Source organism: Hemibagrus wyckioides, linkage group LG28 (assembly GCF_019097595.1).
Source record: "Hemibagrus wyckioides isolate EC202008001 linkage group LG28, SWU_Hwy_1.0, whole genome shotgun sequence".
Lineage (NCBI taxonomy): Eukaryota > Metazoa > Chordata > Actinopteri > Siluriformes > Bagridae > Hemibagrus > Hemibagrus wyckioides.
The window spans coordinates 5,319,926-5,334,196 of NC_080737.1; the positions used below are offsets into that span (position 1 = coordinate 5,319,926).

The 14,271-nt window shown below is 40.2% G+C and overlaps 1 long non-coding RNA gene across 1 annotated transcript; it reads left to right on the forward strand.

Annotated features, from left to right (window-relative positions):
- The first annotated feature begins 817 nt into the window (after positions 1 to 817).
- LOC131348326 (uncharacterized) lies at positions 818 to 10,299 on the forward strand. Its single transcript, XR_009203917.1, has 3 exons — positions 818 to 1,063; positions 8,408 to 8,637; positions 9,132 to 10,299. It is a non-coding gene; the product is annotated as an uncharacterized LOC131348326 (long non-coding RNA).
- Positions 10,300 to 14,271: the final 3,972 nt, after the last annotated feature.

A 14,271-nucleotide genomic window follows, 5' to 3' on the forward strand; every position in this document is an offset into this window, starting at 1 on the left:
ATGGTTCTTTTCCATAACACTAAATGTTTTAATAAAGAGTCGGTTAATGCTTTAAACTTCATTAGGGAAAATCATTCTTGCTTTCTTTCTTTCTTATTTATCTACTTACTTTTTATTTTATTTTATTTTATTTATTAACTTACTGTTTATTTATTCTTTGTATTATTTATCTGAATAAACATCAGCTAACCCTGCAGTGTAGAAAATAGAAATGTATAAATTCATGCATAAATCTGAGTGTTGTTTTTAATCCATATGCAGTTATTTAATAATAATTAATAATAACTAATATTGATTATTCACATTAATAGTGTTATTTGCTTTTATGTTATGCCCCTGTGTCATTTATGAGTTTGAGTTATCAGTAATATACCAGCAAATGCACAACTGGTGGCAAAATAAACAACAATAGGTACTTTGTGTTTGCAGGTTTAGTTTATTTTAATAAGTAGTATTTGTTTACAGATAATGTGGATTTATTTATTTTTAAAAAACCCTCACACACCACACATATCCTCAAGAAATATTAAACAATAAAAAAAAGGAGACTGACAGAATTATTATTTTTCAGAAAATGTTTATTGCACAACTATTTTGACAATTTTATAGTTTTATAATTTAATACCTTATAAAGTCAATAATACTAATGTAATATTGTATTTGTCATAAGATACTGAGACGGGAAGCAGTCACATTACAAGAACAAACAACGTGAATCCAAAGACTTGTTATGTAAACTAATCTTTTCTGTTTCCGGCTCAGACTGCGTTGCCTTAGCGTATAAGGATGTCAGGTGAACGAAAGACTCGAACCCGAAGACTCGAAAGGTGAACGAATCTTTTCTGTTTCCGGCTCAGACTGCGTTGCTATACGGGGCTGTCACGTGATGAACAAAATGACTCGAACCGAAGGCGTGGGAGATGAATCATTCTGTTGGGTATACAGGAGACGGCACGGCATAGCTTAGTTTAGGATGTTACGTGACAAAAGAACGAACGAATTCGACCCAAAACATCCGGAGGTGAGGTGATGAAGTAACAGACTGCATAGCCTCAAGACACCGGTAAGTGGTGTCTTGCTTATTACTTATAATATGACAATTACTTATAATATGACAATTCTTTCTTATTCGAAATGTGATCAATATGTGCGTAAGTAGATGTGTTAGGGAATTAACATGGAACATTTTAATTATATTCTGCTGAAGTGAACGAAATGACTCGAAAAAAGATTCGTTCATTTTGCTGAACGAGATTCAAAGAACCGAATCAGTAAAATGATCCGAACTTCCCATCACTACTCTGAACCGCCTGTTTGTGTTTGCCTGTACTGTATGTCTACGCGCTGAGACAGACACGCCTCCCCGCGAGTAAATATCCAATCAGTGAGCACTAAAGTTAGGGGCGGTAACCATGCTTGCGATGCTGGTGTCAGATTTCACTCTGACCCTGGAGAGCGGTGAAGTGAGACAGAAACACGAGGAAGCAGCTCCGTCTTTCAGATCTGTGGTGTGGGGACATTACGGATTTGTTGTTGATTATGATGCCGATGAAACAAAAACGCTAAACAAAAAATGACTGTGTGCAAGCACTGTTACACACGAGTTAGATACTCACATGGAAATACTTCCAACATGACCACACATCTGCAGCTCCATCACCCAGAGATATCACTGTGTGGAAGCAGGAGGGCAGAGCAGGTAACATAGGAACCCAAAAAACAACAGTCCCTAACTGATTCCTTCCAGCATTCAGACACATATATATATATATATATATATATATATATATATATATATATATATATATATATATATATATTAGGGCTGTCAATTGATTAAAATATTTAATCGCAACTTAATTGCACATTTTTATCCATTCTAAATGTACCTTAAATTAATACTTTTTAATACTCTAATCAACATGGGCATGGACAAATATTGAAATGTATGTTGTTTATTATTAGTGAAATCATATTCAACATAGAGCATGAAGACTAGACATGTTTCAAAGGTCATAGATATTTTTCTTGTTCATATCTATTAAACATATGAAAAAAAGAACATAGAAAACAATTACTTCTTTCTTTGCACTGAGCGATTTACTTACACGAGCCTGTTAACATTTTCAGATCACTTCTTCTAAACATGCAAAGTGTACATTTATTACTGAAACCACCTTAAATATAGAGCATAAAGAACATAGACATGTTTGTCAAACAACTTGTTCATGACTATTAAACACATGAAGAAAAGAACATAGAAAGAACACAGGTTCACATTCCGTGTCCGCTGAAAAGTATCTAGTGTTGTCTGCCTTTGGCGAGGGGCAGGAGAGGGGCAGGAGAGCTCAAGCATCAGCTGTATGCTTCTCCATCAAGTGATATTTTAAACTCGACGTGCTGCGGTGATAACTTAATTCACATCCACAATAAATGCAGCCTTTTGTCTTGTCGACAGAACCATCAGACCTCGTTATATATATAAAGAAGACGTTTTTCTTTCTCAATTTTGGTTTGCTGCTGCATCTTCCATTTCCCAAACTACAGGCAAGGCCAAAGGGCAAACAGAAAATGCGCGCTGCGTTAATCGTGCGTTAATAAAATTAGTGCTGTTAAGATGAATTTGCATTAATGCATTATTAACACGTTAATTTTGACAGCCCTTATATATATATATATATATATGTATATGTATATATATATATATATATGTATATATATATATATACACATGATATATATATATATATATATATATATATATATATATATATATATATATATATATATATATATATATATATATATATATATATATTAACATGTTAAAGCATGCGATTAATATAAAATCCTGATCATCTTAAAATAATTTAACGCAAATAAATGACTAAGACACAAATGTGTGCCATTAACGTAATTTGCATCACACAGACGATATTGGGGGTCGGGAGTTTATCACTCTTAATTACTTTGTTAAACAATGACTATAAAATTTTGACCCCAATATTCTCCAAAAGAATCAAGAATGCTCTCAATTCTATAATAGATGAGTCACAATCTGTCTTTTAATCTAATAGACATATTTCAAACAATATAAGATTAGTATTTGATATTTTAGACTACTCAAATTTGATAGCTGATGATAGTTTTCTTCTATTTCTAGATGTTTATAAAGCTTTTGATACGTTTGAACACAATTTTATTTTTCAGTGTCTTAAAAAATATGGATTTGGGGAATTCTTCTGTAATGCCATTAAAGCCTTATATAGAAAAGGTAACAGTTCAGTGATTATAAAACATGGTTCAACTCGACGTTTTGACATTTCGAGAGGCATTAGACAGGGATGTCCGATCTCCGCTTACCTTTTTCTGATTGCAGCTCAGCTTCTTTGTGATCAGATAAAAGCGAGTAGTTTAAGAGGTATATCCATTGCTGGAAGAGAGGTGATTATCAGACAACTTGCAGATGACACAACCCTTTTTCTTAAAGATGCTACCCAGATTCCCCTGGCAATTAGGGCTGTCAGTTTATTTTCAGAAGCCTCTGGCTTACAATTACATTTACAGAAATGTGAACTCTTTGCTATTAAAGACTGTGCTGATTCTTTTCTTCATAATATCCCAGTGAAAGATAATGTCACTTATTTAGGGGTTCTAGTTGTGAAAGACCAAAATGAAAGATGTACTCTTAATTACCAACCACTTATTGATGAGACTCAGAAATGATTTAACCAGCAGTTACAAAGAGATCTTTCATTAAGAGGTAGAGTTCTTCTCTCTAAGGCAGAAGTTCTTTCAACACTTATGCAGCTCAGTCTGTCCCTCTAGACCAGGGGTCGCCAACCACAAACACCCAAAGAGCCATTTGGACCCGTTTCCCACAGAAAGGAAACACCGGGAGTGTTGATGAAATGAAGAGAACACTGCATATATTGTTTTTGTTTTACCTTTATGCTATGTATAAAAAAACTATAGTGTGTTGCATTCATGAAATCAATGAACCGCTACAGAGAATTTTATTTCTGCATGCAACAAAAACATTTTGAACTCTGGAAAAAAAAAAGACGCTGGATTGAAGGTTACTTTCAAATAAAATTCTCAATGTCAATTTGAGTCCTCCTCGTATTTATGAAATTTATGAAAAGCCGAACTTAATTAATCCACCTGCAGCAGACCAAAAATGCCGTCTGCTTCTGTGTGCCATCATCCTTCAGCAGTGCTTTTGGTGAGTTTCTTTTAGTTTCCATTATTTTTCGTCAGTAACACTCTGTGTCTCTCTGTGCAATCCGGTGACTGGTGTTATACACACTGATAAGTTAGCGGTCTGCCGTTAGCATAACCATTATATTTTTAGTTTTCCGAGTGTTTTTCCTCGAAATTTTTTGGTTTTTGCATTGTGACCCTTGGTTCAATCCATAGGCTACTAGCTGTATTTTTTCTCTTTCGTGAGCCTTGTTGTTATTGCCTGTTGGTTTTATCCGGAGGAATTGTATTTCTTTATTGCATGATTAGCAACTCTCTGCTTGACTCAAACCTTACGGTGCTATCTGAGGGTGCTAATAGTGAGGAACAGTATGGCCCACAGCTCGATTGTCACTGGTTTCCCATTGACTTGTAAGCTGTGCCCTTATAATCTTCTCCCGGATGACGGTCATGACACCTGCCCGTCGTGATTGGGTGTTCAACATCTGAGAGAGGCTCTCATGGACCCGCAGTACACTGCAGTATATTACCCATGTCAGAATGATGGCTACGTCTTGCTGAGTTAGATTCTAGTTCAACGGCGAAACATCTGCGGCAGCCGGTGCTAGACACCCATCTAAGAAAATGGCCACATCGCGAAGTGACGGACATTCACGTGTGGAGGAAAATTCGATTTCTAAGACGGTTTCCATGCTTTCTTCAGAAATGGCGGAACTGAAATGCCTGCTTCATCCACTTCAGCCTGTCACAGGTGCTACTCCTGTGAAGACAACTCAGGATGATGAGAATGCTCAGAATCAAGGAGCTGGAGAGGATCTCTTGAATCTCCTTATTTCTCTGACTTGGATGTGCTTTCTACATGTGCTTCTGATTCCCTTTTGCTTGATCATGGGGAAACTGTGGATGTGGCTGTGCAACCCTCACCACAGGATGTTCTCACTGGTCACCCAGCAACAGAGGGGTCTAGTGAAGGGTCAGTTCAGTCGTCTGGAGAGGTCAGATCATCCTCTGACGAGACCTTGGCTGCACTCCGAATGGCAACTGCTCGTCTAGGACTCGATGAGTCACCTGCCCAATCTGCTCAAACCAACATTTTTTTCAGACAGCCCTCAGCTGCAAATTCCTTTGCCATGCCACCATGTAAGGATTTTGTGACTGAATTTTCGAATGCTCTCACAGGTTCTGGTCTGCCTAAGTGGCACTCAAAGATTGCTCGAACTCTAGCAACTATGGCTGAAGCTGATTCCATTGGGATGGGTCGTGCTCCAGAAATAGAGCAGCCTGTTGCAGCCTTGGTGGTGTCCCCTGACGAGGCTTTACGAGGGAATGTGCGATGCCCCAGTGCGCAATGTGGTCGCACAGATTCATTACTGAAAAAGGCATACGAGTCTGTCGCCTACATAGCTCGTACAGAAAACAAAATCTGTCAATTACTTCTTGCTGCCACCAGTACTCTGGAGCCAGCAAACGTTGACCCCTCCATTTCACAATTCCTACAAACAGCTCTTCTGGCCATGGGCCATGTAACCCGTGAGCTGGGTAACCTTACAGCCACGCTTTTGGCAGCCCGCCGCCAAGTGTGCCTTGCCCAAGCACGGCTACCTGAGGACTGTAAGAAAACCTTGTGAGAGCTTCCTTTTGTTCCTGGACATCTTTTTGGACCTAATGTTTCAGAACTGTTGGAAAAGAGGGTAAAATTGTCTGAAGCCACTCGCCAATTGATGCAGGTGCAGCACCACTGTACCTTTAAGATGTCAGCAGTTCAAAATTGTCATCGCTATGCCACAATAGACACCCGTTTCCACCAGCATGGTGCACCTCAGTCACAGTTCCATCAAAGGCCTCGTGTTACTGATGACGTACGGGCTTCTCGGCCACCTCAACGACAGTTGCCAGGAGGACCCCGTCAGCATCCCCCCACGGCCACTAAAGGCCGCATACGTAAAGCCTGAGATATCCGGGCCGGTGGTCGATCGTTTCTCAATAGAACAGTTAGAGTACTGGAAGACCAACACAGCAGACCCCTGGGTCTTGTCAACTCTAAACAGAGGATATACTCTACAGTTTCGACGCCGGCCTCCCAGATTTTCAAGAATTGTTCCGACGGTTGTCAGAGACGCAATTTGTTCAGTGGCTTTCTCTCTGGAAATTCGTTCTCTGTTAGAGAAGGGAGCCATAGAAAAAGTTCATCCCCTTTCGGCCAGGTGTGTCTTTGCGTTACCGGATTGTTCTACGACTGTTAGGGATGTTAATGGCTGCTACAGTGGGGATTCCCCTCGGTTTGCTACACCTCAGACCACTACAATTATGGAACAACAGCTTACGACTGAATCCCTCCCAACATCTCCATCGACTGGTTGTGATTTCTCACAGTTGCATACATGCGTTGAGCCGATGGGGACAGGTTTCTAAAGGCAGGAGTGCACCTGGCTGTTGTTCCCTCTCTGCAAGAGTTGGTCACAACCAACGCTTCCCTCACAGGCTGGGGGGCAACATGGAATCAGAGGGGAATCTGTGGACGATGGACAGCTACTCAGGCAAAAGAACATCTGCTGGAACCACGTGCGGTGTTCATGGCTCTAAGGTATTCTTACCAGTCCTGGCAGGCCGCCATGTTCTTGTTCGGTCCGACAATACCTCAACAGTGTTCCATCTGAACCACCAGGGTGGCACGAAATCCCGCAGGTCTCTACAACTTACTCACGAGATCCTGACATGGTGTCAGCCGCAACTCGCTTCACCGAGGGCAGCTCATATTTCCGGAGCATGCAACCAGACAGAGGATGCCCTTTCCAGGGATCGATTGAATCCAGGGGAATGGAGGCTTCATCCGGATGTGGTGCAGGAGATCTGGCTACGGTTCGGAAGGGCAGAGGTGGATCTTTTTGCCTCAGAGAAGACCGCTCACTGTCGATTATGGTTTGCAAAGACTGAGGTGTCTAGCCCCTTGGGTCAGGATGCATTGTCTCACGAATGGCCGAGCTGCCTACTATATGTGTTCTCTCCAATTCCTCTGTTGTGGGAGACATTACACAGGATCCTTCTGTGCAAGCACAGAGTGCTACTTGTGGCACCACGGTGGCCAGCCAGACCGTGGTTTCCTTTGTTATTGAGGCTTCTGACAGGCAATCCGTGGCAGCTTCCCCCAGAAAGGACCTCCTCTCCCAGCTGGAGGCCAGCATCTGGCACCCAGACCCAGCTCATTTGCAGATTTGGGTATGGCCGTTGGGATAAATCCTTCTCTGGAGCATTGTGATCATGCAGTTATTCACACTATCTCCAATGCTAGGGCTTCTTCCACTTGTCAGATTTATGCTTCATGCTGGGAATTTTTCTCTGCATGGTGTGAGGAGCATGCGCTCATTCCTGCAACATGTGACATACCGAATGTCTTGAGATTTCTTCAACGTTTACTGGAAGAGGGCAAAGCAGCTTCCACATTGAAGGTCTACGTAGCTGCGATTTCTGCGCATCATGTCCCAGTTGAGGGATCTTCTCTTGGATCTCACAGACTTGTCTGCAGTTTTCTAAAAGGGGCACACCGTCTGAAGCCTGCTCAAAAATGTCAATTTCCGGTATGGGATCTACCACTCGTGCTTTCGTTCCTTTGTTCATCCCAATTTGAGCCCTTCAAGGCAATGACATCAAATGGATATCCCTGAAAATCCCTTTTTTCTGTTGGCTGTTGCCTCTATGAAACGAGTGGGTGAGTTGCATGCACTGTCTGTTAGTGAGCTATGCTTGCATTGGTTGCCAGATGACTCCGGGGTGGTCCTATGACCCAATCCTTCCTTTCTACCAAAAGTTCTCCTTCCTCAGTTCATAAATCAGAACATTGAACTGGCCTCTTTTCAGACTTCTTCTGGGTGTGATTCGAGAGCTCATCTTTTGTGTCCCGTTCGTGCCTTGAAGTGTTACGTAGACGCTACTGCTCAGTTTGGACGTTTGGACCAGTTGTTTTGTTTGGAATAATAATCTAGCAACCTGGAAAAAATAGAACACAAAACTGAAGCGTGAATAAAGAAAATTAAATAACGAGCAAAAAAAGAACAAGCATTTGAGTAAAGTAAGCACAGAAAATAAGTTTGTTTAATTCCTAGTATTTCGAGTTTTTTTGTTTTTATTCAATTCTGATTCTCTTTTTTTTGTTTTGTTTTATGAGTACAATACTTATGATGCTAATTTGATGCCATACGCTCAGCAGTGCTTTGGATGATGAGGGTTATTACCAGTGAAGTGATGAAGATGATGGTAACAGCAGGTGCCACGTGGTCTGACCTCAGCACTCTAATGCTGGTGACCGAGGGAACAGAAGTCCTTGAAGACCTGGACGTACCCAGAGCCTGCACCTTGTTCACGGGGCTGATGGACACACTCCACCTCAGCTACAACAAGCAGATATTTCTTCAGCTGGATCTGGAAGCGAGCCTAAAGGTGATGTCTCTAAATAATAAACTGGTCTAGTAAAAATAAACGGAAAAAATGTTTCACAGTTGCAGGTGAAAGTTGTTGTGCAGGTAAACAGCCTCACAGTAAATCCTACCAGCATGAATAATGGAATTTTCAGGGTTTTTGAACCCTTACATGCCTTTAGTTCAGCTTTATGATTTTTAGAGACTGAACTGTGAGGCACTGGGGTCAGTTTGGGGGTTTGGTCCTAGAGTGTTATTGAATTTTATTATTTATTTATTGCCCCTGTATTGTAAGTGGAAAAAGTTACTAGTAAAAATGCGGGTAAGAATTTGCATGGACATTTCTGAATAAAATGGAAACAAAAAAGTAGTGACCTCTTCACCCTGATGTGTGTGGGGGGAGGGGGGATCCACATGAACCCCCAGAGCCTCTTTAAAATGAAAAATATATTCAGTGTTGATTTTTTTTATCCTGATATTTTATGACTTTTCCTAATTTACATGTTATCTTTCCAGAAATGTTCCTGATATCCACTATGACATGACCATGTGATGTTTGGGACACTGTGATGCCACTAATATATCTGACTGAGAGCAGAACATTTTCACACACTTTCAGTCTGGTACCTGAGGTGCTGTTTTTTAATACAAAACACACCACATACACACACACACACACACACACAAACAAGCCCCACAAAACCTCTTACACACACACAAACTAACACACAGAAACTCACACAATGTCATGAATATTCAGTCAGCAGTTGAAGACCTCTTGGGCTTTAAATCAGTTACAGAGGGAACATCAGCTATCTAGATTAGGAGGTTTGTTTAAAATAAATGCTTTTTGGGTTTTTTCCACTCCACTGGCTCTAGGGAACAGAAGCTGCTTTCCTTGTTGCCTGAAGAATAATGTACATTTATATGGTTTGTCTGGTTAGTAAACACAATATTCTTTTTAATAAAGAAACAAATAAATGCAAAAGATAACTGACCAAACATAAATGTTTATTTCCATAAAACAGTAGTATATTTGTTCATATAGAGAACATGTACAGCTATATTTTATTCACAGCAAAATAAATCTCAACAGAACATGACAACAATTAATAATAAAATCACGATGGAACTGTGAATGCAGAATCTACCATTTAATAATATTGTTAGATTCTCACTTCAAATTCATTTTATTGTAACATCATCGGCTTGTACGTTAGACATAAATATGAATTGAAACTCGTACATTTTAGAGGTGATGATGGTGAGGAAAAACGCCCTGAGATGATCTGAGGAAGAAACCTGGAGAGGAACCAGACTGAAAACTGAACCCATCCTCATCTGGGAGACTCTGGATATCAGAGCATACTGAGCATGCTCCTCTTAAGCAGAGGTGGACAAAGTACACAACTTCCTTACTTGAGTGAAAGTACAAATACTACTGGTCAAACATTACTCCATTACAAGTAAAAGTTGTAAAGACAGATTTTTACTTAAGTAAAAGTACAGAAGTACTTGTTTTTAAAAGTACTTAAGTATCAAAAGTAAATGTCAACGCATTGTTTAATTATTGTTGCATTGTTGTATGCAATACTTACAGTACCTTTTGTAGCAACCTAGCAACCTTATTTCTTGAAATTGTGATGATTATGGCTTACAGATAAGGAAAACTCAAAATTCTATGTCTCAGAAAATTAGAATATTACATATGATCAATAAAAAAGGATATTTCAAAGAGAAATGTCAGACTTCTGAAAAGTATGTTCTTTTCTATGCATTCAGTACTTGGTTGGGCCTCCTTTTGCATCAGTGCAGTGTGGTATGGAGGCAATCAGCCTGTGGCACTGCTCAGGTGTAATGGAAGCCCAGGTTGCTTTGATAGCGGCCTTCAGGTCATCTGCATTGTTGGGTCTGGTGTCTCTCATCTTCCTCTTGACAATAACCCATCGATTCTCTTTGGGGTTCAGGTCAGGCGAGTTTGCTGGCCAATCAAGCACAGTAACACCATGGTCATTGAACCAGCTTTTGGTACGTTTAGCAGTGTGGGCAGGTACCAAGTCCTGCTGGAAAATGAAATCAGTATCTCCATAAAGCTTGTCAGCAGAAGGAAGCATGAAGTGCTCTAAAATTTCCTGGTAGATGGCTGCGTTGACTGTGGACTTCAGAAAACACAGTGGACCAACACCAGCAGATGACATGGCAGCCCAAATCATCACTGACTGTGGAAACTTCACACTGGACTTCAAGCAACATGGATTCTGTGCCTCTCCAGTCTTACTCCAGACTCTGGGACCTTGATTTCCAAATGAAATGCAAAACTTACTTTCATCTGAAAAGAGGACTTTGGACCACTGAGCAACAGTCCAGTTTTTTTTCTCCACAGCCCAGGTAAGACGCTTCTGACGTTGTCTCTGGTTCAGGAGTGGCTTGACACGAGGAATACGACATTTGTAGGCCATTTCTAGGATTCGTCTGAAGCTCCTCCAAATTCTTGAATGGATTTTGCCTGACAATCCTCTCAAGGCTGTGGTTATCCCTTTTGCTGGTGCACCTTTTTCTACCACAATTTTTCCTTCCACTCAACTTTCTATGAATTTATGCTTGGATACAGCACTCTGTGAACAACCAGCTTCTTTAGCAATTACCTTTCGTGGCTTACCCTCCATGTGAAGGGTGTCAATGACTGTCTTCTGGACAACTGTCAGGTCAGCAGTCTTCCCCATGATTGTGTAGCCTACTGACCCAGACTGAGAGACCATTTAAAAGCTCAGGAAACCTTTGCAGGTGTTTTGAGGTAATTAGCTGATTAGGGTGTGACACCATGACTTTCCAATATTGAACTTTTTCACAATATTCTAATTCTCTGAGACACAGAATTTTGGGTTTTCCTTATCTGTAAGCCATAATCATCACAATTTCAAGAAATAAAGGCTTGAAATATTTTACTCTATGTGTAATGAATCTATATAATATATGGGTTTCACTTTCTGAACTGAGTGACAAAAAATATTGACATTTTTCATTATATTCTAAATATTGAGATGTACCTGTACACATCTATGTGTATCCACTCATGCACATTTCAATCAAATGGTCTGTAAATGAAGACTGGTCAGAAAAAAAAATCTAACCTGCTTTAAAACCCAGCTACACAACTGCAGCTGTACAACCAGCCAACAGCAACACAGCTTTAACAAAGCAGAGTTTATATATATTTCCACAATTCATTTACACCGTTTTAATATACATTTACACCATTGTCCAGGCTCCTCCCTCCTGTGTGCAATGCGTTGTGGGTAATATTACCCGTTAGAGTGTGCATTGTTCTGCACTTTGAATTTCTACCGGAAGTAGTAGACCATCCAGGAATTTTTGGAATACTCTTTTCAGTATACTGCGATTTGGGGCATACTAATTCTATTTTTGAATACTATTTAGGACACATAGTATGAGAATTTGGACACAACATACGTTTTTGTGTGTTAACTAACATCATTACCAATGCGTTGGTGGTGTATAACATACAAAGCATATCTTTGTCCATTTTGTCAGCAATTGATCAATTGAGCAATTGAGTTCAAAAAATTATGGAAAACCACTGAACTTTACAACACGTGACGCTACAAGAGTGAAAAAAATTATCCTATGATTAATGTAACTACTTTCTACTCAATGACCTTGACAGAAATGTAGTGGAGTAAAAAGTAGAGTATTTGTCTTTCAAATGTAGTGAAGTTAAAGTAAAAAGTATCCAGAAAAAATAATACTCAAGTAAAGTACAGATACTCAAAAAGTGTACTTAAGTACAGTACTCAAGTAAATGTACTTCTTTACTGTCCACCTCTGCTCTTAAGTGATATAATGTCTTTTATTAAAAAAAAAAAAAAAAAATCTTAATGAACAATCTGGAGTAGCCGCTGCATGCTACTGCCCCGCCACCATATTGGATAGATGTTCAATAATAATTAAGAATTAATTCATTAAAATAGATGTGATTTAAGAAAAAAAAACAACCTGTTTAAAGTGAATGGAATAAATTGAATAGCTTTGATAAACCCACAGATGAACTGATTATAGCTGCACAAATTTAATCAGATGTAGCCATGTCTTTTATCATTTTTATTTTTCCTGTTGTCTTCATTATGAGCACTTGTTGGTGGTTGGTGTTTGCTCCATGTCACTGCTTCTAACCACCAGGACCAGTGATTAACACCTGGATATAGTTTTGTGTGCGTGTGCCGAGACTTTTTTCACAGTCATATGATAGCAATGACGTAGTACTTCCTGTACCCAATGTAAACATCACTGAGGTTCTCTTTTTTCTACTCCAGATGTCTCTTAATTTTTTCTTCTCTTTGTGGCGTGGTATTCATTCCATCACTGCTGAGAACGACTAGCCCTAATTGCCCTCCTGACAGCACGAGGACTGAGAAGCAGAAGTAGATCATGTCCATCACTATAACACTATAGAGCATCATGTGTGGTTGGTAGAGGGTTTGCTCCGAGTTCCTGGACTGCTCTTTGGGCCTCCAGCCAAAGAGGCCCTAGAGTGGAGAGCCCAAGCCTCAGAACTCAAAGTTTCATAACCAATATAATAACAGAGATTATCCAAGGGCTGCTCCAAGACCTGAGCCGATGCTCAGGTGCCCTCTGAAGGCTACAGGCCACCCTGGAGCTACAGGCTCTTACAGCCGAGCTCTCAGGAGCCCAAAACTCACCCACACCTGACTGCTCTGTCCACCCACATTAATATTTACAGGTACATCTCAAAAAATTAGAATATCATGAAAAAGGTCAATATTTTTTGTCACTCAGTTCAGAAAGTGAAACCCATATATTATATAGATTCATTACACATAGAGTGAAATATTTCAAGCCTTTATTTCTTGAAATTGTGATGATTATGGCTTACAGATAAGGAAAATTAGAATATTGTGAAAAAGTTCAATATTGGAAAGTCATGGTGTCACACCCTAATCAGCTAATTACCTCAAAACACCTGCAAAGGTTTCCTGAGCTTTTAAATGGTCTCTCAGTCTGGGTCAGTAGGCTACACAATCATGGGGAAGACTGCTGACCTGACAGCTGTCCAGAAGACAGTCATTGACACCCTTCACATGGAGGGTAAGCCACAAAAGGTCATTGCTAAAGAAGCTGGTTGTTCACAGAGTGCTGTATCCAAGCATAAATTCATAGAAAGTTGAGTGGAAGGAAAAAGTGTGGTAGAAAAAGGTGCACCAGCAAAAGGGATAACCACAGCCTTGAGAGGATTGTCAGGCAAAATCCATTCAAGAATTTGGAGGAGCTTCAGACGAATCCTAGACATGGCCTACAAATGTCGCATTCCTCGTGTCAAGCCACTCCTGAACCAGAGACAACGTCAGAAGTCAGAGGTCCAAAGTCCTCTTTTCAAATGAAAGTAAGTTTTGCATTTCATTTGGAAATCAAGGTCCCAGAGTCTGGAGGAAGACTAGAGAGGCACAGAATCCATGTTGCTTGAAGTCCAGTGTGAAGTGTCCACAGTCAGTGATGATTTGGGCTGCCATGTCATCTGCTGGTGTTGGTCCACTGTGTTTTCTGAAGTCCACAGTCAACGCAGCCATCTACCAGGAAATTTTAGAGCACTTGATGCTTCCTTCTGCTGACAAGCTTTATG